General features: G+C 34.6%; 1 protein-coding gene and 2 long non-coding RNA genes across 3 annotated transcripts in view; 1 reads left to right on the forward strand and 2 right to left on the reverse strand.

Annotated features, from left to right (window-relative positions):
- LOC139819975 (organic cation transporter 1) overlaps positions 1-27,910 on the forward strand; it is an 89,698-nt gene that overhangs the window by 26,032 nt on the left and 35,756 nt on the right. The window lies entirely within an intron of this gene.
- Positions 9,258-15,923, reverse strand: LOC139820375 (uncharacterized). The gene is made up of 5 exons (XR_011733952.1): positions 15,820-15,923; positions 15,670-15,729; positions 14,505-14,587; positions 10,237-12,553; positions 9,258-9,272 (listed from the first exon to the last, which is right to left on the reverse strand). It is a non-coding gene; the product is annotated as an uncharacterized lncRNA (long non-coding RNA).
- Positions 20,152-22,190, reverse strand: LOC139820786 (uncharacterized). The gene is made up of 3 exons (XR_011734112.1): positions 22,055-22,190; positions 21,190-21,445; positions 20,152-20,789 (listed from the first exon to the last, which is right to left on the reverse strand). It is a non-coding gene; the product is annotated as an uncharacterized lncRNA (long non-coding RNA).

Here is a 27,910-nt window from a genome sequence, read left to right on the forward strand (position 1 = left end):
AAAATTTACTGGGGCGAAACATCGGCGACGATATAACATTCTTCGTTTCTGAAATTAAAGTGGACGTATTATTTATATGTAAATTAATATTACAAAAAGACAAATTTATCGTTTTGGAAACAATCATGCACATAATTAATAATTAATAAGCATGGTATTAATGATATAGAAATGTATCTTCCAATAACTAGCCAAAAAAATTGTTACCGACCAACTTGTAAATTTTACATCAATTAACATTTATATCTTTGTATTTGAAATGAGATAAAGACTTTTTACGTAATAAGCAAGGCAGACTTTAAATTCGTATTCTACGACTCTAAATTGCATAAAACCATCAATCCACGCCAACAGAGTGGCGTTCTAAAACTTTTTTCCTTCGTAATCGGCCATTTAATCGAACATGTCGCTCCCATTTATCTTTTTTCGACTCAAGACGCTGTATCAGATAAAATCTAATGGCTTCACGATCGAAGAGAGAGAGAGAAAGAGCAACGTTCATGTTCCTTATTATATCTCCGAAAGTGCCGGGGTATCAAGTCGCAGATAAACGCCACGACGTACACGTTGATATCTTCCACCGGGAAACCTTCATGTCGAGCAGCAGTAACGAAGGACGGAAGGGGGGGAGGTAGCTTAGCAGTGCCCTGCGGGAGAAAAACGTAAGGTATCTTTACACCCTCGATTCCGTTCCGATACGCGCCAACGGCTGTAGCGAGGGGTGACGGGAAAGGGTGGTGCGCCTTAACTTCGTACGCTTTCGTACGCTTCTCTTCGTGCAAGAAACGTATAAGAAGCATTTTACGGAAAGAACCGGAGCGACGGCACGGCGCCCACCTCGACCCACCCTCTCCTCCAACCCCCCGTTATATCAAGTTGCACAAAACTCGTTAAAATTCCGCCGGTCTGTCCGTCCTTACAGCCGGCACAATGCGGAAATCATTTGACGGGAAAAGAGGATACGGTGGGATGAGGCAGCCAGGGGCGAGGGAGAGAAATCGTGGCGCAGCCGCTCGGATCCTCCTCTCCTCTCTCTACCCCGTTCTCTTTTTCCTCCCTCGATGGGATACTACGAAATGGTGGCTCGCCACCGCCGCCGTCTGTCGGCTGTCTGCTGCGCGGTAGAACGAAAAATTGTTCGTCCATGTACAATGAGCTCGATATGTATGGACACGCATAAGCGGTTACCGTGTCGCGTGCTTTGATACCGGATATCATTCGCGAGCGATGCGACGCGACGCGACAAAGCGTGGCCGAGCGCGGAGGCGTCACATATGCGTGATTGACAAACGCGATCGGGTTGGTCCCGCGCTTTTTAATCCCCTAAAAATGATGTGTTATGAGATGTGTGACCTATAAAAAAAATATGTATTTATCTGCAACAGCGGAGAGAAATAAAAATTGGCAAAAAATTGCAATAATGATGCATAATTTTTATACTGAATCCGTCAAATTTATACTCAATTTGAGTCATTTTTAATTATTTCTATAGGTCGTCACTACTCCTATACTTAATATGTCGTTAATTTAACTAGAACAGTGTTAATTCAACTAAACCAATGGAAAATAATACTGTTTTGTGTTAAAATAACAAATTTTGACACGAGTTGGTAGTTAAAAATAACAAAATGTTATTTAACTCAAGGTATTGGTTTAAATTTCATTCTTTAATATCTAACAGTGTGCAATTAAAAAAAAAATGAAGTAGCTAATGCAGATATAATTATTGATTTTTGTCATAAAAATTTTCTTACGAGTACCAGTCGCGGAAGCGCGGAAGTTTCCTTCGACAATCTCCGTTCAGGGTGTATATCTAGTAGCGAAAACGCGAGCGTGAATAACTGCGGTGCATTTGCAAGCGCGAAAATTGTAGTCGGAAACGCTTCCGCGAGCGCGCCGCGCCGCACACCGGGAGCTGATAACAAGCGCGGATCTCTCGGAGGCAAAGTAGCACCAGACGCGGTGATTAAGATGTTAAATACGCGTCATAAATTAGCGCCGTTCGCGCCCGCGGGCCGCCACGCGGCGACGCGGAGGAAATCATTACGAACGAGCAATTATCGCCGCAATCGGTTTTCCTACGTCGCGTCGCGTCGCGTCGGGCGGATCTTCCGCCGGCGATTGGTCGCACGGTGTCTCACAATGCCGCGGCACAGGCATGGCAATTTTCCAACCGCGGGAATTAATTTCCGCGCCCGTCTCGTCCAACTTCGCTTCACGCGCGCCCATATATGCGGGCGTTAAAGCGTCGTCCTCTCTTCCCACGATTCCTCTCGCGCCGTTTATTTGCGGGGGAAGAGGGAGGGGGGATAGAAGAAGGGAGGTACGTCGCGCGAAGAGCATGTTTCGAGAGAGAGAACCCCCCGGTACCTCATGCACGAATTTTCGGCCGATTTCATCCTGTAACGCCGAACGTGCTAAAAATTCCAACGGAGTACGATGGGAAAATTCCCTTCATCGCGTTAATCCATTTTGTTGGCCGGCACCGCCGCCGCGATTTCGGAGCTACTCGAAAATTCCGGGCAGTCATGAAATCCGCGAGGTTTTAACTTCGTGGAAAAGAAAAACCCCAACTTAAAAAAAAAATGCCTCAAAAAATGTTATCTTCTGAAATTTTATCTTTACGCACTTTCATCAATACGGAGCGGCTATCTTTTGGAACGGTGAAAATATATATATATATATATATATATATATATATATATATATATATATATATATATATGACAGATAGAGCGAGAACAATTCTTGGAATATTCTTTCAATGTATCCTGGATTGATGAAGCAGGGACTTTCGTACTCCGCTTCGTTCAACCGCTTCTTCAGAATCGAAGAAGTTTAGATCACGACGCAAGGGCAGAATGGTTTCAGGCCGCGAGCATCACAATCAGAATTCGTCGCGGTGCTAGCACGTACGAAATTGCAGAATCCGCCAGATGAGTGGCGTGCGACGCTACGCATCCAGATTCCTTCTTCTCTCCGGGAAAATCACCTTCCCGTATCGAAGTTGCATTAAAACCTGTAGAAGTGAGCGGGCCGATTACTTTGGAGCCTTTTATGCAGATTGAAATAGCAATAGCAAATCAAAACTAAATCACGATATAAATCAATGTGAATTTTCTACCGGCTATGAAAATTTTGTCCTTAATATTATAATGATAATACTCAGAATTAATTAATTATTAATGTTATATTTATTAATATAATTGATTATTATTATTATTATATAAAATCCCTTAAAACAATAAAACAAAAACAAAGTAGAAACATAAATTTTATTATACAAAAAGTTTTAATCACACACGTTTGAATTACTTAACGTTGTTTTTTTATATACTTTTTTACATTTGGAGAGATCATTCGCATCTTCCCTTCTTATTTGTTTTCATTAGCGCCGCAGTTTCTTCGGCACAGTCAAGTATTGCCTTGCAAAATAAATGATACATCTGTTATTCATCGCGTGTCACGTAGAAAAGCGCAGCATCCACGACACGTGCCGAACAGTCCCGAGTCTTGACTTTCATAGATATCCTTTTTCCTTCTTTGCGTTTCCTGCCGGGAATACTGATCGAAATTATGTTAGAAATCTCACGTACTCGAAGGCCGAATTGTAACGTGAATTAAATTACATCTCTAGCTGTTAGAAAAATTTATCTGCAATCAATACAGAATCAATAGCTTGAAAAGCGGATATTATTCTATATAAATTGGTAGAATCAAAAAGAAGACTTCATATAACTTTCTGGAAATAAATAGCTTCTTTAAAAGAATATTGTTATTATCATACACATATTATAGCAGTTATTACAAAATTATATTTTATTAATATTTTTATCGAGAAAAGTAGTCATAAAAAAATTTACCATATCGTGTCGTTTTACTCACGTAGCGGTAGTTATATTCCATTCGCAGCCGGCACGATAAATTTCAAGGAGGACATAAAGTAATATAAATATAAGTCCATAGAGGAATTTGTTATAATTCTCAGTCGCGATCGTATTTCGGAGAGAGGCTGAAATTCTCAACATCCCGACATGCGACATATTTGCAATTTTAAAACGGTTTTATCCCACGTCACGCACGAATGCCGTGCGAGGGCCATGATGCGTAGCGGAGGACTCGCCGTGAATATCCTTTTCCGCCCTTTTTATTCGCTACCGGGAATATTGACGTTATATTAAATCTCGCGGAGTCGGGAAAGTGATTTATCGGTGAGCTACGGCGAGAGGAAGAGCCGGTGAGGCTATAGGCAGGCGGAAGAGCGGAGGGCTTCCAGACGGGAGAGAACCTCGTAAATTCTTCCAATCACCGACAAATGTTACCAATTCCAAGACGTACGGCGCTGCTGGAAAGCTGAGAGCACCGCCAGTGTACCTTCGCCGTCGCGTCGTGTCTAAGCTTTAATAATAAAACAGTCCAAGTACAAGGCGTCGAGCGTCAAGATTAATCAATTGGTCGATCCCGCCATTCAAAGATTCCTTTAGAGCTGCGTGTACCATTCGGATCGCATTTTTAAATTTTACTTCCTAATCAAACTGTCCGTCCATCGGATCGCGAAGAAGATATAAATAGAGTAACGAGATGTAACTTGATGAAAAAGTGGGCAATTTTCTTTTGTCACATACTATATAAAATATTCTATAGATCAGATTTCTGATGATAAAATAAAAATAATGATGTAATCACATATTATATGTTGCTTTTCGAACTTGAGACGATTTTTATTACGGAAAATAAAATAATTCGTAAAGTACTGAATTTTATATAAAGTGACAAATAATGAATCAAGAGTCTGCTATCAATTAATACAATAGGATGTCCAGGGAATACTCACATATATAGGTACATATATCCAACATTAAATTTAAGACGTAAAGCAAAAGAATTGAGATAACTTCTGCTCAAAAATTTTAATAGAAAGGTTTTATTTTTAAGATCAAGTTATTACCGCGAATGGAGAGAAAAGTTAAATATTTTTATTACTATTATTTTCATAAATTGCGAAATTTCAGATAGCCACTTACAATTAAAGTCAGCGCGTAATAAGTTTATACGTTATATATACGTATATATACAGGTTTGTGTACGTATAATGTATACGTGTGTTGCCAAATTAATGAATTAACACACATTTTTTGACGCTATTTGTTTCATTTGATTTACATCGATATTTCTCAATGTTTATTACAGACAAGACATTTACATATAGAAGATAACATAGATTAGACAGAAGAAAAAAAGCATTCGAATATTCATTACGATTATACTGACAATAGGAACATTTGGTTTACTGGGATTTCTTCTCGTACAATGAATGGCATCGTCGTCGTAGTTATGTTCTTCTTATACAGATCTCAAAAGACTGAAATCAAAGAAGATAAAATAAAATTTGTAAGATAAAATTATAAGAAAAAATATATCCAAAGTTTAAGAGAAAACGTGAGAAATCATATTATGTTATGTTTTATATAATGTAATATAATAAACATTCAAAATATTTATAAAGAACGATAATTTATTTTATTGGATATTGAAACAAGATTCGTTGAAAAAGTGCTTTTGGAGGGATATATATTTATTATATACAGACACTCGCAGATGTTATTGATACAAATTTTGATAAAAATTGCGACTAACAAAAGATCGACCAATGTTTTTTCTCATTCGATAAATGTCATTCTAATAAAGAAGAATTTATAATAATTTTCTCTAGTTAATTCACACATATCGTTTTAGTTTAGATACTTTAGCAAACATTTTATCTTTCTTAGCCTTGCTGATGTTTTGTCGCATTTATCGCTCGGTCCATTAGTTTGCTAATCATTTCTATCGGGCCTTCATAATTAGGAATCTGAGACAGGAGAAGTCCAATTTGCGGATCAGCTGCACTTCTAGCGATAACTTCACTAGGGATAATTCCCAGGATCAAAATCACTCCAAGGGCAAACAGAAGTACCTTCATGTTTCTGATTGTTAACGTAACGATCGCAAGCAAACGATATAGAAGCAGATCAATGTCTCGTCAGAGCTACAACTGTGGATTGAAGAAACGATGTGGCGTATATATACGACAGAAAGTCGATCACCAGTTAAAATTATCAGGATAGGGACGACCAATAGCACGACGCATCCTAATACCGGTAGTAGTGATTGGTCCGATTCGTCGAAAGACAAAATGTAGAATTCCTGAAAAAGATAAAACGTAGAGCTCTTGCCCTACGTATATGCGAAGGACGAAATCCATTTAGATATGAGTGAATCTTGAAACGTGTTTTTTCTAATGATATGGTATTGAAACTGAACAACATTTTTGAAACTTACTAAGAACCTTTCTCCTTCTTTTATTTTCATGTCTAAATGGATCCAGTCCCCTTCGCATACCAACTTTTACCTTCTTTTTATTTTCTCTAGGAATTCTAGATTTCTTCTTTCACTTTATTACGTTATTTATTATATTTTATTGAATAAGTATATATTTATAATTGAATTTTTTTTGTGTTAAGACACGTTGTGTTATTGATTGTGTTATGCCGTATCGGCGCAAGGGTTCGCCGTTCTGTAAATCATAAGGAATCCAACAAGGAAACCACCAGTTCGGACTTTACAATACATAGTAATATAATCTGCAATCATTTCAAATCGTTAAATTTCTATTTGTCTTATTTACAATTTCTTTTTAGTATTCTTACAATAGATATACGCGCGGACACATATGCACGCGATTAAATATCAAACATTCGACAATAACATTTTATTAATCAGCTTGTTAATATCAGCTAATTACCGTTTCTGTAATATGTCAAAGAGAATAAGATTGTAGGAATAGAGGGAAAATCGATAATAGATAAGTAATTGATGTAATTATGAATTTGACTACATAAATTCCATATCAATGTTTAGTCTTATAATGCTAAAATAACTCGGTAACCTTGGCATTTTACAAGAATACTTTTTATTCTACAGTATAAATTAAAATTAATGTTAAAAATTAACATATATTAAGAGTGCTAATATTTTAAGAAGTAAGAGAAACTATTTGTATTTCGTTAAAGAGCGCGCAAGTAAAAAATATAGTATGTGACATATTTTCGATATAAATATATAAAAAAAACCTTAAATAAACATCTAGCCCTTAGATCGAATATAATTAATTTTTTTCTGCTATAAAGTTCCTATAACAAGTCATACATTTTCGGGAAAGAATTCTTCGTAATTAGATTGAGTTATGTTGTTGAACATGTTGATATACATTTCGGAAAATTTCCTGTCCAATACTGGTTTAACAGTGTTAATAATAATATCTTTATTCTCGTCGAGGAAAGCTCCAAAAATTTCATTTAATTGACCTAATTTCTTCTCGTTTCCGAACTGATATTCAAAATCTCTAACCTTGGAATTCACGGTTACTTTCGATGCGTATATATGTTTTTTACCATTTTTGGTTACCGTTTTCAAGTCCAACTTTATGTTTGCTTCCACATTATCTGCAAAAAACACACATTTTGATCAATTTAAATAAAATCTAATTTTGAATCTTTTATGCTAAATTTCATTGAAACTTTTGTTTTACTTTAATATAAGATCAATTATTTTACATACCCGTAGTAATGAGTATAATTCCTTTGTGGGCGACTGGTACTAGCAGACGTATATTAAAATCGTACGTGGTGTTTATGACTAATCGCTTCATTAGATAATTAAAATTGAAGTGGAGCCTTTCGGGGTCCACATTAATGGAGGTTATAACAAAGTCGCAAGTTCCATATACCTCTGCGTTTTGAACATACAGTTTGACATTAGGTTCGTCGAAAATGGCAATTTTGTCTAACATTAATGGCTCAATTATTGGAAAACCCGCCGGAGAAGTTCCGTAGCAAAATTTGTCCTTCAAATAGATAATGTTGTCCGCGATGCACTGATTATAGTTGGGATCGTTGCGGCCACATACATGATCAATGAAGGAAGCTGTTAAGTTATTTTCATTAATTTGCAAATATAAAATTAAACAATCTAAGATAAAAGAAATTTAATGTAATTAACTATTTCAAAAATGTTATAAAAGTATTTAACATAATAATAAAAAGAGATAAAGAGATAACGAGCATCTAGAACATATACATATGTATAACATATAAACTGTAGTTTTATTACTTGTATTTTTTGAGGGAGAACAATGAAGATTCTAAATTAATAAGATCCTAATTTTTTTAAATAGTTTATCAATTTCGTAAATCGTTGTATAAAAAAGACAAAAGTTTAGTTGTTAAACGAATCAGATTTTTACATTTAATATTTACTTACGTACGTCCGCTACAGTTATAGCAACACATGTTGCTATAACTGTAAAAGAAAAGATTGCATTAAACATTATCCAATTTAAAAGAGTTTTTCTTACAAACTTTCCAACACTTCACTGTCAGAGAATAGCCCTAGCAATTGTACGATATGATGTGTATCAAGATGTGTATCAAGACTGATGCCTGTGAATTGATCAAGCGTATATATAGGCATCTGGTCTCTCATATCTCATTTATTTTCATGTTTCTGTTTCTGTTTAATAAACAGTCTTTTTTCACCCTCTGATTTATAAAACTTCGGCCTTCTTTACATTTAAATGGAGTTTTGACGAATATCCTAAATAATTAATTCAGACCGTAACTTTGTATAATACAGAAAAGGTTAATTTTTCTTGTAAAAAAACTTGGCGCTGCTTTTTTATAAAAAAAACCAATGAACATAATTTAAAGGACAATGCGACAGGAGTAAAAAAGCAGCGCCAAGTTTTTTTACAAGAAAAATTTATTTATTTTATTTTAATTAAATATTTTTATTTTGTACTGTTATCTCTTTAATTCTTTGTGATTAAAATAATTCTTTGTAATATTATAATCTTTGCAATTGGCGCAATTTAAAGATTTCACATCTTTGTTGAAATACATTACACTTGGGTTGAGTTAGATAACGCAATTTTGTGAATTATTTTGTTAGGGAGAAATAAAGTTACTATATTAGGACATATCACTTGGGTTGAGTTAGGTAACGCAATTTTGTGAATTTAGTGGTTCAACCTTAGGCAATTATATCTTTTGAATTGCTATCTACGACATTACTAAGAGTTTGATGCAGTTGAACTAATTCCTTTTCGCTTTCATCAAACTTATAATTAAATAATGAGATTTTGACTTTCGTGTTTACTTTCGAGACATATATCTCCTTTTTGCCGCTCTTGGTTGCCACTTTTAAATCCATGTTTACTTTTATCAGTACGTTATCTGAAAAAAAAAAAAACATTTTGATAATTTAAAACTAGGTTCAGCCATTAACCCTCCGTGGTCACACCTATTTTTTCAAACAAGGAAGTCACTCTGGGTCATTTTGACCCGAGACGAACTTTAATCGTTCGCCATTTGACCATTTATCCACCGATCGTGTTGAAAAAATTCTCGAATGCACTTGTGATATTGCTAAATTGATTGCTATAAAAAAAGAAATGCCTCAGGAATTTTTAACATATAAAAAAAATTCGCGAAATTTTTTTTTTTTTTTTCCGAAAAAATTCACTACAGCTAGAGGGCCAAATTTCAAATTACGCGCAAGATATTTACGAGCAAAGTTGAGGTTCGGGTCAAATTGACCCAGTGTGACTAAGGAGGGTTAATGAGATACAGAAATGTGAGCCGGGTTCATAATGAGAAATCTCGCGTATATATTAGAATTTCTGTATATATCGAAAAGAAGTTGAGCAAGCCATTAAAACTTGGCTGAAATGTGCAAAAGAAAGGGCAGGGAAAGAAGCAATATAAAATAAAACATTCTTCATTTTAAACATTTGCATTTGCACATGCAATTTGTAAATTTATTTCACTTTTGCTTATTTTGAGTCATTTTTGTTTTTAAAACAATGCAAAAGTGTGAATGTGGAGTAAAATTTCTAGAAAATGTGGGAATTTTTTTTACTACATTTGAGTGAACACCCTTATTGAAATTTCCACATTAGTTTTTATAACTATTTTAAACAAATTGCTGTTTTCTTTAATTAATTTGCAATATGCGCGTGCAATACGTTTAACAATGTGTGTATGTGTGTGTGTGTGTGTGAATACATACATATATATACTAAAAAATTTACTAGAAATCTCTGAATAAACTTTAAACTTCTGATTAAACTTTATTTTAACTCTCGTACCTCTTTAATTGTTATTTATCGCGCAGACTGACAGCGAATATTACTCATACCCGTTTGATCGCGAAACTGTTCGCCGTGTTCGTCCTCTCCTCTCTTTTATTTCTGCGGGATTGATGTTCTGTCGCTGGATCGGATTGTCTGAGAGTTTCGCCATTCCTTGGTCAGCGTTTCCTGCAGTATCGGAACGAGATTGCATCTGTCAGATTCTGAATACCGACTATGCAACTGGATCGTGTTTTGATGCATTTTCCGCGTTACTTACTTATTATTAATTACGCTGTTGCTAAATTCGCTCGCTCAATCGAATAATCGGGTCACACAACAGTTGTTAATTTATTTTATTATATTTATATATTTTATATTTTATTTTATTTTATTTTGTTTATATTTTGTTTATATTTTATTCTAAGCGAAAATCCATCTTGAGATAAGTTTTTTTGTTCTCGTCAGCAATTCGTAGTAAATACACTTCAGTTCAGCGCGTTGTATATTATATGATTTATTTGTATATATGTCGCAGAGAGAATCATTGAAATTTTATTAAAATTTTAATTTTAATGGTAAACAAATGATTCATGAAAAAGGAAAACAACAAGTTGCTGAAGGCAATTTTGTATGGAGTTGTAAATGGTTTTTTTTTTTCAAGAAACATTTATTTCCAATTACAATTTCTGACGATATTTTAATGAATGATTCACTTTTCGTGTGGTATACTCCGCTTTCAATTCACAGCCGTAATACTAAGAATCCGATTCGGAGAAATATTACTTGCTTGCGATCGTTATAACGATAATATATTAACAATTACGAACAGAAAGATACTTTTGCTTGTATTCGGAATGTGTGTATGTGATCTTGTCTCTAGGAATTATTATCCATACTGGAGTTATCGTTAAAAATTTAGGGCTGCGTTCGAAAACTTCATTCGGGTGCACACCAGTGTCGTTCTGTCCTTGTCCAACTTTTAGTAAATAACAAAGATAGAACGACGCGGTGTTCACCCGAATAAAATTTTCGAACGCAGCTCAGTTAATGCTGCATGCATCTTGAAAATTAATCTCTTCATATTTCCGTTTCTTTATCGGGACGAAAAGATAAGAAATGCGATAAATGCGACGATACAAAATAAGATACAAAAAAATTTTTCTAAAATGGTAATAATTATCATAAGAAGAATTAAGGTATTTGTCATGCAAAACTGAAATCATGAAAATTCCGATTTCCCATTATTATCTGCATTATTATTTTGAAATAGAAATATCACTTTAAAAATACGATAAAAAAGAATTAGATAGAAATTTTTGGAAATAAATAAAATTGAAAAATCTCTCTAAAAGGAATTATTAAAATTTAATAATATTTTAAAATTTATGTTCTAAAAAATTAAAATATAAAATTTTTAATGACTTTACAATGTTCTAATACAATATAATTCTAATATTTATTTTAACTTTCTCAATAAGATATTTATTTCTGAAAAAATAACTCCTCTGTAGGTTACTCAGAAGTGACCTATATAATATGTATCAAGATTAAGGTCATAGATAGTGGGTCTTCTATCTATTCAGTATATTTAACCACATCGTGTTTTTGCATAATCGACTTCCACCGCGCACTTTCACGCATTGTGTAAATTAGTTTAATTGTAAATAAAATAGGATGGCGCCGAGTTCAAACAGAAAAATGAGTCGATCGCATAGTGAAAAGGATAGGTAACAATTAACAATATTCTTGTAATCTAGATGTATAAAGGACAAATTGTGGATGTAACGGTATTTTTCAGAAACTTTTATATCCGAACCTATATTTATTCCCTAATTTTTAATTTCACTATGATAAACTGTATATTATTTATACAACGTACGATCGATCTATGGTTTGTGTATAGTTTGTATCGCATACGTGAACGTGTCCTTATACATTCTTCAATTACATGCATTTCATTTATATAATTACAATTTAATAATAGTTTTGTTATGTGTGTAAAATAAAATAAAATTTAAGACAATATTATGCTGATAGATATTTTATTTTATTTAACAATTAGCCCAAACATGATATATTTATAAGTGCACAGAAAATATCATATTTTATAGTTAAAGATTAGTGCAGTTGTTTATAGAAGTGAAGCGAGAGAAGAAGAGACGCAAGAAGTAACGCAAGACAACTAGAAGTTGTCTTAGTTCCGAGTCAGAGTCCAAGTTAGAATAGCGAGCCTGTCCAGTCATTATTTCTCGGTGCTAGTTCAGTCCTCATTTTTGCCCCTATGGAGCAGAAGATCCTCCTGATCTTTCCTCGCCCATATCATTTTGCGCTAACCGTTTTCCGACCCCATTTCCTTGCATTTCCCACGGACCTAAAGCCCTCCTACAAAATAAATTTGTATTAATAATGGGCGCATTTCTTATTGTAAAAATATGATATTTTTATTAAATATCCTAACATGGGAATGCGCGCGTACATACCAGCAAAGAGAATTGAAGAAGAATTCTTTTTGAATTCCCGAATTATGAAATTAATTCTTTTTTCTATACCATTTTGGCTTTAAAAGAACTCTTAAGAGTTTGAAAGGAATTCATTTTTATGTTATCAATTCTGAGTCTTTCTTCAAATATAAAAATAATTATTTCTCTACTCCATAAGAATTTGCAATAAATTCGAAATTACACTTAGATAGCATTTCAATGGATCTTTATCTAAGCGCTATTTCGAATTCATATTCATTGTGATTTCTTATGAACCAAAAAAAGAAATTTCTTTTGTATCTGAAGAAGAATAAAAAAGAATCTTTTATGATTTTCCAAAAACAATTTCTGCATCAGAAAGAACATAAAATATACTGATGCGTTTTGCCATCTCTATTATACACTGTACGATATCGGAGGTATAATTAAGCAGATTCGAAAAATATTAGAACTGCAAAAAACGAAGCTAGGATATGGATAGTGGCGGGAAATGCGCCCATTCCGGATGACCGGACGAATCGGTCGAATGTGGCGTTGTGTGCGATCGTCAAGGAACCAGATTTGTATCAGCAGATGGAGCCCTTTTGGATCGTGGAAGAAGGCTCTCTGCAGTCGAGTTTATCGAGAGAGGAGAATCTATGCGAGGAACAGTTTTGAAATACACATAAACGAGCGGCGGATGGGCGATTCATCGTCGACCTTCCTTTGCGGGAGGAACCCAGCGTCTTGGGAGAGTCGCGTGCAACCGCGTTATGAAGCGACTGCAGTCGGTGTGTCGGAGATTGGATCGAGATCTGATTTTAAGAGCACAATATACGGAGTGCATGGAAGATTACCTGAGGTCAGGACATATGACCAAGGTCGATGAGGTGACGGAATCGATGGATGAGCCCGTGCATTATCTGCCGCACCATGCGGTCATGAAGGATGAGAGCGCGACAACGAAACTGAGAGTAGTTTTTGACGCATCCTGTGAGACAACCTCTGGCAAGTCGCTCAACGATATAATGAGAGTCGGTCCGACTATTCAGCAGGAATCGTTTGAAATTATCGTGCGCTTCCGCCAGCATCAGTTCGTATTGACGGGAGATATCCCAAAAATGTATCGTCAGGTCTGCATTAACCCGAAGCAGCGAAATTTACAGCGGATTTTGTGGAGGCCTGGTCCGACCTCGACGGTCAAGGAGTTTATAATGCACGTACTGATGTTTGGAAATGCGGCGTCCTTGTATTTGGCGGTGAGGTCCCTGCATGAATTAGGTTACGAGTGCAAGCAAAGTGATCCGAAGATAATCGAGGTGATACTGAGAGATTTCTTGGACGTCTGGCGACGATATTCATCGTTGAAGCGATTGAAGGCCGTTATAACATACTGTCTGAGATTTGCTTAGAACTGTAGGCGAGTGACCGATCGGCGGTCAGGTTGGATCACCGTGAGAGAATTGGAGGAAGCCATGAGAATTATATTGAAGCATCATCAGAGGCGATATTTTGTGACAGAGATCGCCGCTCTAAAATCGAAACGTCCAATCTCAAGAAAGAGTAGATTATTAGCTCTCAATTCCTTTGTGGACGACGCGGGAATGTTGCGAGTAGGCGGTCGCTTGAGGGACGCGCCGCTATCCTATGGTCAGAAGTTTCCATCCTTGCGACGAGTGATCAATTGACAGACTTGATAATTAGAGACGCACATCTGAGAAATATGCATGCAGGCCCCGAAGCGCTTTTAGGTTTGATTAGAGAACAGTATTGGATCATAGCGGGTAGATCGGCAGTCAAAAAGGTCCTGCGTAGATGTTTAGTTTGTTATAGGTTTAACTGCAAAAGCCCGCAAGAAATAATGGAAAATTTACCGTCCATGTTGAAAAAATGCGCCGGGGGGGATGATACAATAACCCTGCGCCAGCATCATCATTAACAAGGAAAATACGAGGACCTGAAAAAATTGACAGAGATTATATCTTTTTCGAAGTATATCAACATTATTAACTCGTAAAAATTGTGCCAGTTAAAGAGATACGTACACCTAGAAATAAAATCGATTATTAAAGCTTGATATTTTTCAAATCTTTAATGTTTGTATGGACCAGGAGTGGATCAATCTGTCAAGTCAGGTAAAACACCTTGTTGCTTAATCACTAAACTTTCCTTAAAACTTTAAATGCGGTTTCTTGAAATCGTGTTTTTGAAATCGGCACCAGATATATCTTGAAAGGTTTTACATCAATTTATTTGAAATTGAATTTTACATGTTTACTCTACATGTTAAAATGTTTTTATCATATTGTAAAAGTTTTTTATTTTATACATTTCTTTGTTCGTAATTGCAAAATTAGTGATTAAAATTGATATGTCTATTTCGAATACCTGTCATTTTGTTTAGAAAATAAGAATTTTTCAAAACAAATTCAGAAGATATTTGTATAGACTTTAAGAAAAACTTGAATTCTTTATTACAGATGCTTTTTTTATAGCTATTTCGGCTCATCTGGATAATGTATCATTTTTGAAGTCGGCTTTTGTGTGCTTTTGATGTTGACTGCTATAACACCGCAATTTTTAAGAGTTTCGCTACAAAAAAGTCGGGGGAAAATGCCAGTAGGTCGATGCAACTTTGTTAATATTTCGTTCATTATCCGATAGATGGTAATGTTTTCTAGTCGTTAACGTGAAAGTTGATGCAACGAGTGACGTATGCAAGTTTCTTCAATTTTATCGTGTAAAATGCGGAGTATCTGGGAAAATCTGTTCCACCCAAATGGTGAGTAGGCTTCCTATAATAGTTCTTTTCTTTGTTTAAAAAGTTAAAGAGTTTCGCAACATAAAAATTCAAAAATTGTTTATGATATATATATATATATATATATATATATATATATATGTTTTTAATAATAAAATCTTATTTTTTAATAAACTTTATGTAATATATTTTTTAAATGTATTTAAATGTCAGATTTTTTTCTTCGTCGTTTTAAGTGTATGTACCTCCTTAAACAATAATTACTGAATAGAACTTACGATGTATTTCAAAGAAGCCATTTTACTGGATTTCTTTCTTTGTTTCTCTCGTATCTGCTTCTGTTACAAATCGATAGTTACAAGAAATAGTGCGAGATTGTAATACATTATGATATTTTGACTGTGTTTATAAACAATGTATATATTTACCTAATATGTGCTAAGACGACTGCTAGCTCAGAAACGCAACGAGAATGGAATATTACTATCGTATGTTATTTCTGTAAGCAATATATATATACTATTGTTATCATACTAATTGCGTCATTATTTTACGTAAACGTAATATCTACATAAATGTTCCATATCTAAACTACTGGAAAAATATATATATAATTCATCGCAATAGCCGTCATTTTTTTAATAACCTTACAATTTTTGTCATAAGTGTGTCTAAAAGTGTAAGATGTATAATTTATGTAAAAAATTTAAAAACCGTCTAGAACATAATAAAATTATTAAAATATTGAATTTAAATAATTTTTGTTAGTTTTTTTGTTAACTTTATTTATTTTTAGACATACCTATGTAATTTTCTTTTTGATAAAATATTTTCAAGTGTTATTTCTATTTCGAGATAATAATAGTAGAGATAAAAATAGCAAATCCGGATTTTCATAATAGGTAATCATCGTAATCTCGCTTTTGCATGACCAATTTTCACAGCGTATTTTCGACAACTTTCCACAAGAAATGCATGCTAAGATCTCGAAGATATAATAGTTATTGAATAAATGATAAAATGATACGGTCGCGTATTTTCACGGCAAATAATACAATTTTAAACAAACATTTTAAAAAAGTTTAGAACCCGGTGACAAGTTTTAAAGTTCTGTTTTAAAGTCTGACATTGAATCATATTACTCATTCCGCGAGCGATAAAGCTCAATGTCGAACATTGTTACGAATAATTGGACACACGTTCGCATGATTCAGCAAGTAAAATGCTGCGTTGCGCATGTATTTGTCATTATCGTAGCTAATTACCTGCATTTAACTGCTACTTAAACAGTGGCTTATCGTTTCTTAGTTGTTTCATGTAATTACCACTATTACGCTCGGCAAGGGTAGTTGATTGCTCTTTTTGCCGAATGTCCTTCGAAACGCGGCAATAATCTAACAATAAGCCAGTTCAATGATAAAGGCGAAACAATATTGAAGACGTAGTTTCCATTATGAAACCGCCGATAAATTTTACAACTGTTTCTGAGGTATTGCAACTCTTGCATCTGACCTGCGATAAGATATTTAACCCTCCGAGGCCACACCTCTTTTTTTAATACACCCCGGCCACACTGGGGTGGTCGCCACCCAGACGGATTCGAAGTCTCATAGTTCTAATTAATGCACGTAAAAATTCATCTTAAGGGTGTTGTTTAAAAATATGTATAGTGCAGAACCCGATGTGCTCGATGAACAAAAATATTGTAATTTTTGGTCGCGATAAGAAACATACACCGAGGTCACACTTGGGTGCGGTAATCACCCCTATAATAAAATTTTTAAATGTTTACCAGACGTAACTGATGTGGCTGAAAGCCTTTCTACTACACGGATCTTCGAGAGAGGGATCCAATTAGGGATCCTGAGTGGAGGGACACTGATTATAGAACCTATTTTAAAAATATCGGGCCCTGAATTTTTGTCAGGGTGGCCGCCATCCAGTGTGCGGCCTCGAAGGGTTAAGGAAAAGATCTCGACTTACTCCAAATTAACGTAGAATATTCCTAATAATGTGTAAAATTTGTAAAATCCGCGATTTGAAAAATGATTACTTTCTAGCTGACATATCGTTTTTCTGAATTTTATGCGAAGCAGGGAATTTCTTCGAGAATATTTCGGTATAAGCGCGAACAAATTTATGTCTTATCGATAGCGAACACGAGATAGATGTCTCGCGGCTTTCGCCAGACGTATGGAGCCATTCTGATTGCGAGCGTTATCGTTTTGTTACATCAGAGAACGAGCAATTTCGATATCGTATATTTTTGTATTCTCGGCAACGTGTCGGCGGAGTTACTTTCGGGTGCGCCGATACGATAATACTCGTTGCATCTTTAACGTATCTCGTTATTACAACACGAAGGACTGCAACGGAATTGCAGTCTGGGGGCGCAAAAACTTCGAGATTGTTTTTTTTTTTAAAGCAGCGATACGAAATATACGGAAACATTTTTCAAGCGGAAAGTTCTGTCGTCACGCTGGCTATTTTGAATAATTTCACGCAAATCGTATTTCGTAACTTTTTACGAGATGATGCCCATATAACTTTCCCCACCGATATCACGCGCGAAATAAATTGCAGCCGATGCCGTTACCGGCTTGTGCATTCGTATATTCTGTTGATAGGAAATTCTGGAAATTTCATTTTTCATTAAACAAAGATTGATAACCGCAAAATCCGAACGAATTTATTACAAGAAATGTAACGGTAATTTTGTCTTCTCTATTTTCTTTTCTTGTATACCATGCTGTATTCTGTTTCTTCGGTTACGATAGAAATTAATAAAATCCTATCGCGAGATTCTTAAAGAATTAATGATAGTCCAGCGGTAAAAGTTTACTACATAAAATAATAATGTTCATTTTAATTTATTTTAAATACGTAATATACCCGCGTATCTCTGTTTCGACTTTAACAAATTACTCCTCGACCTTTGTCTTTCGGTGAACGCGCCGTACATGTACAAGTTAATTAGCCCGTAGAGACATTCGCCGCGGGACAAACGCGAGCACGCTGCACTTTCTTGCATCCTCCTCTATTCCTCATCCTCGCGCTCACCTGTTTCTCCTCGCGTGCTATTGGATTAATTCGCGCGCCCAGCTTTGTATCCCACATCCCACCTCCCGATATCAGAAGTACGACAACATAGCCCGGGGCAGAGCGGAAACTTTTATTGAACCGCGTGCGGAACGTACGGGCCAGCGTATTCGCTATCGATCTCCCTTGCGTACGTCTCGCGCGTGCATCATCGTTCGGCACGGCATCGTATCTCTGCGCAAAGAACGCATTATTAAATCCCGACCCTTTGTTTCGCCGCCGCCGCCACGCTTACATTTCTCCGACCGTATTCGCGGAATCGCATCGCGCGCGGTGCGACCAGAATGAAATTTTTCGCTTTAAAACGTTACCTGCCCGGCGGCGGCGGCGGCGGCGGCAGATACCTGTACTCAGCCGATTACAAAGGAATCAACGGCGAACAATTGGATTTCTCTGGCCGAGCAGCGCCGCATTCCCGAGGGCGAAGTTCACGGGCGCATCCAGAAATTCGATTGCCGCATGAAGGAGCAGCGCAGGCGGAGGACGGTATTGCGGCTTTTGCCGCGGCGCATTGTTCGGCAATACTCTGCGCAACTGTGTGTCACACGCGCTCGATAGTTTATGCGTAACGTCGATAAAATTTTTCTACGATTTACGAAAGTTGCCTCGCGCCTTTCACCAAATTCGTAACAATTCGTCTTGGACACAGACAGAATAAAAAGAATAAGACGGCAAAATATCGATTATTATATAATATTTATATCGTTGATTTAAAAAATTAACTGTGCTTTAATTACTTTATTAAAAGATGTATCAAATATTTGAAAATAAGGAAAATTTCGCCAAACTTGATCATCCTCGTATTTAGAGCAGTATTAAATAAAGCTTTATCTACGTTGAGTATATTATTGGTTTGGTACAAAGTCCAATGCAAAATTACATTAGCTGCAGCAAGTTGCATCGCAGGTCGCCGCCGGCATTGCGAAACACTAATTGCCACGCGTTTCGAATCGTGGTAAGGTTGTTGATGAGCGGCGCGGCGTGTTACGCCGCCCCCTTCCCTCATTATTATAACAATTGATTTGGAGCTTTTGGTCTGTGTAATATTCGACGTCACGCCCGCCGATGCTCGATGACCGTCGCGATCGCGCCGAACGGAAACGCAGTTTCGATCTCGATTTTTGCCCAGCCTCCAGGGACGAATAATCTCTCAGTTGCAGGACATTAAAAGCCAACGTGGCAGCGTGTTGCGACGATCGGCGATGGACCCCGCGGCACACGAATAGCTCCCTGGTGGCCCCGTTAGAACTGTATTCATTCCCTAGGAAGTGAGATTGCGCGGAAACCCCAACGGGCGAGCGGGCATTTCGACCCCGCGTGTAATTTCGTCATTTGGGGGTATAGACTTTACGAAATGGCACTTTTTCCTCCGCGCGGTTACGTTCAATTCGGCGTGATGAACGGGAAGCGCGTCGTCAAGTTAGCGTTTCTAGGGATACAGGGAGAATTAAGTCAAACAAGCAATATCACGCTTGGAATTTGTTATTCCACAATTTCTAAAAAAAAATATGACAGAAAAATGCAAGTTTATTTTAATGAATGGAGATGGAGATGTCTACGAAGATATTTTTAGCGCGGTATTTCTTGGCTTATTTAAAGTCTTTCTTATACGGCTTACTTATCGTGCACTCATGTTGTCATTGAAATTAGAGAGAACATAATTATACATATCTAGATTTTTATTGGATTTATAATTCTGCTAAGTATTCATTCCTTTAAGAGTAAATATTTCTTTTGTATAACATTTATTTCGTTTGATGTACATACATACACGGAGAGAATTTTTCTTTATATTTTACCGTTAAATTCACTACAAACTTGGGACAACTTGGCAACCAAGGAATTTTTGAAATATATAATATGCAAAAGACATTTTACAAACAACGTGATAAAAATTACCAAGCAGATTGATATATTTTAAAAAATTTCCTGGATATATTTTCGTAAAATTAATCAAACATATTTTATATTTAAATGTAATAGATATTAATATTTTTTATTATGGTAGATATTAATCCGAATAGCTCACATAAAATTCTTCGTAATAACATGTTGTACAACAACTACCATAATTTCAGGATAAATTCTAAGAAAAATTATCTCCGTGTAAGTAGTATTTCTCAGTTTTGTTACGAGCAAAACATTTACATAGAAAACAACATAGATTACAGAAAAAAGCGTTCGAATATTCATTACGATTATACTGACAATAGGAACATTTGGTTTACTGGGATTTCTTCTCATACAATGAATGGCATCGTCGTCGTAGTTATGTTCTTCTTATACAAATCTGAAAAGACTGAAATCAAAGAAGATAAAATAAAATTTGTAAGATAAAATTATAAGAAAAAATATATCCAAAGTTTAAGAGAAAACGTGAGAAATCATATTATGTTATGTTTTATATAATGTAATATAATAAACATTCAAAATATTTATAAAAAACGATAATTTATTTTATTGGATATTGAAACAAGATTCGTTGAAAAAGTGCTTTTGGAGGGATATATATTTATTATATACAGACACTCGCAGATGTTATTGATACAAATTTTGATAAAAATTGCGACTAACAAAAGATCGACCAATGTTTTTTCTCATTCGATAAATGTCATTCTAATAAAGAAGAATTTATAATAATTTTCTCTAGTTAATTCACACATATCGTTTTAGTTTTGATACTTTAGCAAACATTTTACCTTTCTTAGCCTTGCTGATGTTTTGTCTCATTTATCGCTCGGTCCATTAGTTTGCTAATCATTTCTATCGGGCCTTCATAATTAGGAATCTGAGACAGGAGGAATCCAAATTGCGGATTAGCTGCACTTCTAGCGATCATTCCCAGAATCAAAATCACTCCAAGGGCAAACAGAAGTACCTTCATGTTTCTATTGTTAACGTAACGATTGCAAGCAAACGGTATAGAAGCAGATCAAATTCTCGTCAGAGCTACAACTGTGGATTGAAGAAACGGTCAGGAGTACATATAGCATAGAGAGAAAGTGGATCATTAATTAAAATTATCAGGATAGGGACAACCAATAGCACGACGCATTCTAATATTAAAAGTAGTGATTGTTCCGATTTTTCGAAAGACAAAATGTAGAATTCCTAAAAAAGATAAACATAAGTCAAGAGTATATGCGGAAGACGGGGTCCGTTTAGATAGGACTAAATCTTGAAACATATTTTTCTGATAATGTATCGAAACAGAACAATACTAAAAACAGTATTGAAACTGAACAATATTAAAAACCTTTCTCCTTCATTTTTCTATTTAAATGATCCTACTCAGTCCTTCGCATACCGACTTTTACCTTGTTTTTATTTTTTTTTAGGAATTCTAGATTTCTCTTGTTTGACTTATTACATTATTTATTATATTATTATATCTATTATTATAAACCACACATTTGGCATTAGGACGTGTCGTGCTATTGGTTGTGTTACGCTGTACCGACATAGGTATTCGTCGTTCCGTAAAGAACAAGAAAACTACCAATTCGGACTTTATACTAAAAATTTCATTAATAAACTCTGAATAAACTTTAATTTGACTCGTACCTTTTTAATTATTTATTGTGCAGACTGACAGCGAATATTACTCGTACGCGTTTAATCGTGAGACTGCTCGCGTGTTCGTACGTCTCTCTCTTTTATTTCATCGAGCTTGTCACTGGATCGGATCAAGGTCGATAAATGGACGCCGGCGCAAAGGAAGATCTTTTCACCAACTTCAACAACATTGGCACCAAAATAGCGGTCGCTATCTTACAGTTGTTCAAAGTAATAATTTCTTTGCTAGAACTGTTAGTTTATTAATAGAAGTTAAGAGTAAACAAAAATTGTTCGAAAAGTAAATGCAATTAAAATTACATCGAAAAATGGTAAAATAAAAGAAAATAAAGTGTTTTGATAATAAAATTAATATAATGAATTGTTAGTAAAATATTTAAATATTTAATTATATTCCACAATAGTTTGAAACGTAATTATTATAAATTATAACGATATAGTAATTTTGAAAATATGTAACGTATGTGTTATTATGTTATATAAAAATAAAAAACCATGACATAAATTCTCAGTTGCATTTATTTTTCTTAACATAAAATATGTTATTATAAATTTAATATCACATATCAAAAAGTATATAATTTATGAGAATTATTAACTTAACGCTTGTCTGAATGCACTTTTTGAACCAAAAGATTTATGTTTCAACCGTTTAATTATTTGATTTTTATTATTAACATAAATAATTCTAATTCTAATTCTAATTCTAATTCTTTCTTAAAATATTTAATTAAATTGGTTTGACTAATTGTTCCATTATTATTAGAATAGTATGCAGTTTAGAACGTTGCAACATTGCTATATATCTTCTTCAGTTTGAGTGTCTGTTCTGCGGAAACAAACACAGGCTGACGATCATCATGTTGAACATCTGTATCTACAAAAAATGTCTACAAAAATTATGATTAAGATGTTTGAAATGACATAACATAATATTTACTACTTACTATTAATAACATTTTCTTTAGAAAAAATAGTTGCAGAAGATTCAATTTCATCTCGTAAATCTTCTTCAGAAAAAATAGTTGCAGAAGATTCAGTTTCATTTTGTTCAGTAATAATTTCTTTATTTACAAAAATAGAAGAAAGAGCGGGTTTTAATTTGCGCCATCCATCCTGCCGCCCATCTTCAAATTGTGAATCGTCAAAATACTCAAAATGAAACTGCAACGACAACAAGTATTAATTGTCTATTTATTACATATTTGTCAAGGTCAAGAATACTGCAAATGTTTAACTATACAATTTTAAAATCTACAATAGTATATTAATAACACACTTGCTAAGTCTCGATATACCTATTATATCTTAGTTAAATAAAATATAATAATTTTCGATTGCAAATTTGTCCCGTACTAGGTTTTACTATTTGAACACTGTATTACAAAATTATTATTTACATCAAATAATATTATCAATACCTCATATAACCTCGAATTCTCTTTCGGATATGTATTATTACATTGCTTGCTCTAAATTTCTTTACGCTGTTTATCGCGAGGAAATCTAAATAGACGAAATCCTTGTTTCGCACGACAATTCTTTGCACAACAAGCTGGCATTATTAATGTATTTCCATTTCGCACTAAATATTCCTTTCACAAATTTTACACTATCTCCTATTTTACACAATCGCTCTTCTCGTAGTGTCGCCGTGGACTGAAAATGCAATTAATAATGCTCGATAATAATGCTGGATTGCATATATAGAATGCAGAGTCCAACCAATAGAGACTGCCGCTCTCGTACGACACACACATACTTCGTGGACCCAAAAAATGGCGCCCGTGAGAAGACCTTCCTTTGCGCCGTCGTCCATTTACCGACCTTGGGTCGGATTATCCGAGAAATTCGCCATTTTTTAGTCAGCGTTTCCTGTAACTAAACTAGGTTGCATCAGTTGGATTCTGAATACATGACCATTCAACTGAATCGTGTTTTGATCCATTTTCTGCGCTCATTCGCTTATTAATTACGCTATTGCTAAAATCGCTTGCTCACGACATCGAGTAATCAGGTCCAACGCAAAATCACATTAGCTGCAGCAATAGTTTATTTATTTTAATGAATGGAATGGATAATGAATGGAAATAGAGATTTCTCCGAAGGCGTACTCGATATTTCGTGGCTTACTTAAAGTCTTTTTAATACGGCTTACTTATCGTGTTCATGTTGTCATTAAAATTAGAGAACATGATTTTATACATATCTATATTTTTATTGGATTTATAATTTTGCTAAGTATTAATTCCTTTAAGAGTAAATATTTCTTTTGTATAACATTTATTTTGTTTGATGTACATAAAGTATTTCTCAATTTTGTTAACGGACAAAACATTTACATAAAAGACAACATATATTACGGAAGAAAGCGTTCAAATATTCATTATGATTATATATTGACAATAGGAACATTTTGGTTTGCTGGGATTTCTTCTCATACAATCAATGGCATCGTCGTCGTAGTTATATATTCTTTTTACATACAGATACAGATCTCAAAAGACTGAAATCAAAGAAGATAAAATAAAATTTGTAAGATAAAATTATAAGAGAAAATATATCCAAAGTTTAAAAGAAAATGTGAGAAATCATATTATGTTATATGTATATGCAATATAATAATAAATAAACATTCAAAATATTTGTAAAGAACGATAATTTATTTTATTGGATATTGAAACAAGATTCGTTGAAAAAGTGCATTTGAAGTCGCAGATGTTATTTACAAATTTTGATAAAAATTGCAACAGAAGATCGACCAATGCTTTTTCTCATCCGATAAATGTCATTCTAATAAAGAAGACTTTATAATAATTTTCTTTAGTTAATTCACACATATCGTTTTAGTTCAGATACTTTTGCAAACATTTTACCTTTCTTAACCTTGCTGATGTTTTGTCGCATTTGCCGCTTGGGCCAGTTGGTTTAGTATTTCAATTATTTGTGGGGAAATTTCGCGATATTGCGGATCAGCTGCACTTCTATAGCGATAACTTCACTAGGGATAATTCCCAGGATCAAAATCACTCCAAGGGCAAACAGAAGTACCTTCATGTTTCTGATTGTTAACGTAACGATCACAATATAAAAGCAGATCAAATTGAAGAAACGATGTGGCGTATATATACGACAGAAAGTCGATCACCAGTTAAAATTATCAGGATAGGGACGACCAACAGCACGACGCATCTTAATACCGGAAGAAGTGATTGGTCCGATTCGTCGAAAGACAAAATGTGGAATTTCTGAAAAAGATAAACGTAGGGCTCTTGCCCTACGTATATAATATGCGAAGGACGAAATCCATTTAGATAAGAGTGAATCTTGAAACGTGTTTTTCTAATAATATATATGGTATTGAAACTGAACAACATTTTTGAAACTTTCTAAGAACCTTTCTCCTTCTTTTATTTTCATGTCTAAATGGATCCAGTCCGCTTCGCATACCGACTTTTACCTTCTTTTTATTTTCTCTGGGAATTCTAGATTTCTTATCGCAGGTCAGATGCAGGAGTTGCAATACCCCAGAAACAGTTGTAAAATTTATCGGCGGTTTCATAATGGAGACTACGTCTTCAATATTGTTTCGCCTTTATCATTGAATTGGCTTATTGTTAGATTATTGTAGATTATTGCCGCGTTTCGAAGGACATTCGGCAAAAAGAGCAATCGACTACCCTTGCAGACTGTAATAGTGGTAATTACATGAAACAACTAAGAAACGATAAGCCACTGTTTAAGTAGCAGTTAAATGCAGGTAATTAGCTACGATAATGACAAATACATGCGCAACGCAGCATTTTACTTGCTGAATCATGCGAACGTGTGTCCAATTATTCGTAACAATGTTCGACATTGAGCTTTATCGCTCGCGGAATGAGTGATTCAATGTCATACAACAAAACTTTAAAACTTGTCACCGGGTTCTAAACTTTTTTAAAGTGTTTGTTTAAAATTGTATTATTTGCCGTGAAAACACGCGATCGTATCATTTTATTATTTATTCAATAACTATTATATCTTCGATACCTTACTTAATTATATCTTAACTAGACACTTTAATAAATGTAATCAGTAAAAACAGTAATAAAAACTTAACAATGCAGCATGCATTTCTTGTGGAAAGTTGTCAAAAATACGCTGTGAAAATTGGTCATGCAAAAGCGAGATTACGATGCACCTATTATAAAAATCCGGATTTGCAATTGTTATCTCTACTATTATCATCTTGAAATAGAAATATCACTTAAAAATATTTTATCAAAAAGAAAATTACATGTATGTCTAAAAATAAATAAAGTTAACAAAAAAACTAACAAAAATTAATTAAATTCAATATTTTAACAATTTTATTATGTTCTAGACGGGGTTTTTGATTTTTTTACATAAATTATACATCTTCTTTTAGACACACTTATGACAAAAATTGTATATGGTTATTTTAAAAAATGACGGCTATTGCGATGAATTATATATATAATTTTCCAGTAGTTCAGATATGGAACATTTATGTAGATATTAGGTTTACGTAAAATAATGACGCAATTAGTATGATAACAATAGTATATATATTGCTTACAGAAATAACATACGATAGTAATATTCCATTCTCGTTGCGTTTCTGAGTTAGCAGTCGTCTTAGCACATATTAGGTAAATATATACATTGTTTATAAACACTGTCAAAATATATTAATGTATTACAATCTCGCACTATTTCTTGTAACTATCGATTTGTAACAGAAGCAGATACGAGAGAAACAAAGAAAGAAATCCATAAAAATGGCTTCTTTGAAATACTTCGTAAGTTCTATTCAGTAATTATTGTTTAAGGAGGTACATACACTTAAAACGATAAAGAAAAAAATCTGACATTTAAATACATTTATGCAACACGTGCATGGAAAGTGCCCCATTACGCACGCTACGCGTGCGTGATAGACCACTTTCCAGGCACTTGCAACATAAAATAGGGTGTGTAAGCCGTGCGTAAAGATGAAAATTCCCGGGTGCGGAGTTACTCGCCTTCGGCTCGTGCGTAAACTCCGCACTCGGGAATTTTTATCTTACGGCACTTGTTACACAAATAACTATTAAAAAATATATTATATAAAGTTTATTAAAAAATAAGAAATTTTATTATTAAAATATATATATATATATATATATATACATGAATAATTCTTAAATTTTTATGTTGCAAAACTCTTTAACTTTTTAAACAAAGTAGAGAACTATATTATAGGAAGCCTACTCACCACTTGGGTGGAATAGATTTCCCAGATACTCCGCATTTTACACGATAAAATTGAAGAAACTTGCATACGTCACTTGTTGCATTGTTAATTTCATAATTCGGAAGTTCAAAAAGAATTCTTTTTCAATTCTCTTTTGCTGCTCTGGTATGTACGCGCGCGTTCCCATGCTAGGATATCTAATAAAAATATCATATTTTTACAATAAGAAATGCGCCCATTATTAATACAGATTTATTTTGTAGGGATGGGAGAAGGGATGCAAGGAAATGGGGCCGGAAAACGGTTAGCGCAAAATAATATGTAAGCAGGCCAGCAAAGATCAGGAAATCCTCCAGGACCTTAAATATAGGGGCAAAAATGAGGACTGAACTAGCACCGAGAAATAATGACTGGACAGGCTATTCTAACTTGCACTCTGACTCGGAACTATATATAAGACAACGTTACTTCTTGCGTCTTTTCTTCTCTCGCTTCAGTTCTATAAACAACTGCACTAATCTTTAACTATAAAATATGATATTTTCTGTGCACTTATAAATATATCATGTTTGGGTATAACTTTACTTGGTGGTGGGCTAATTGTT

This window comes from Temnothorax longispinosus, chromosome 10 (assembly GCF_030848805.1).
Source record: "Temnothorax longispinosus isolate EJ_2023e chromosome 10, Tlon_JGU_v1, whole genome shotgun sequence".
Classification (NCBI taxonomy): Eukaryota; Metazoa; Arthropoda; class Insecta; order Hymenoptera; family Formicidae; genus Temnothorax; species Temnothorax longispinosus.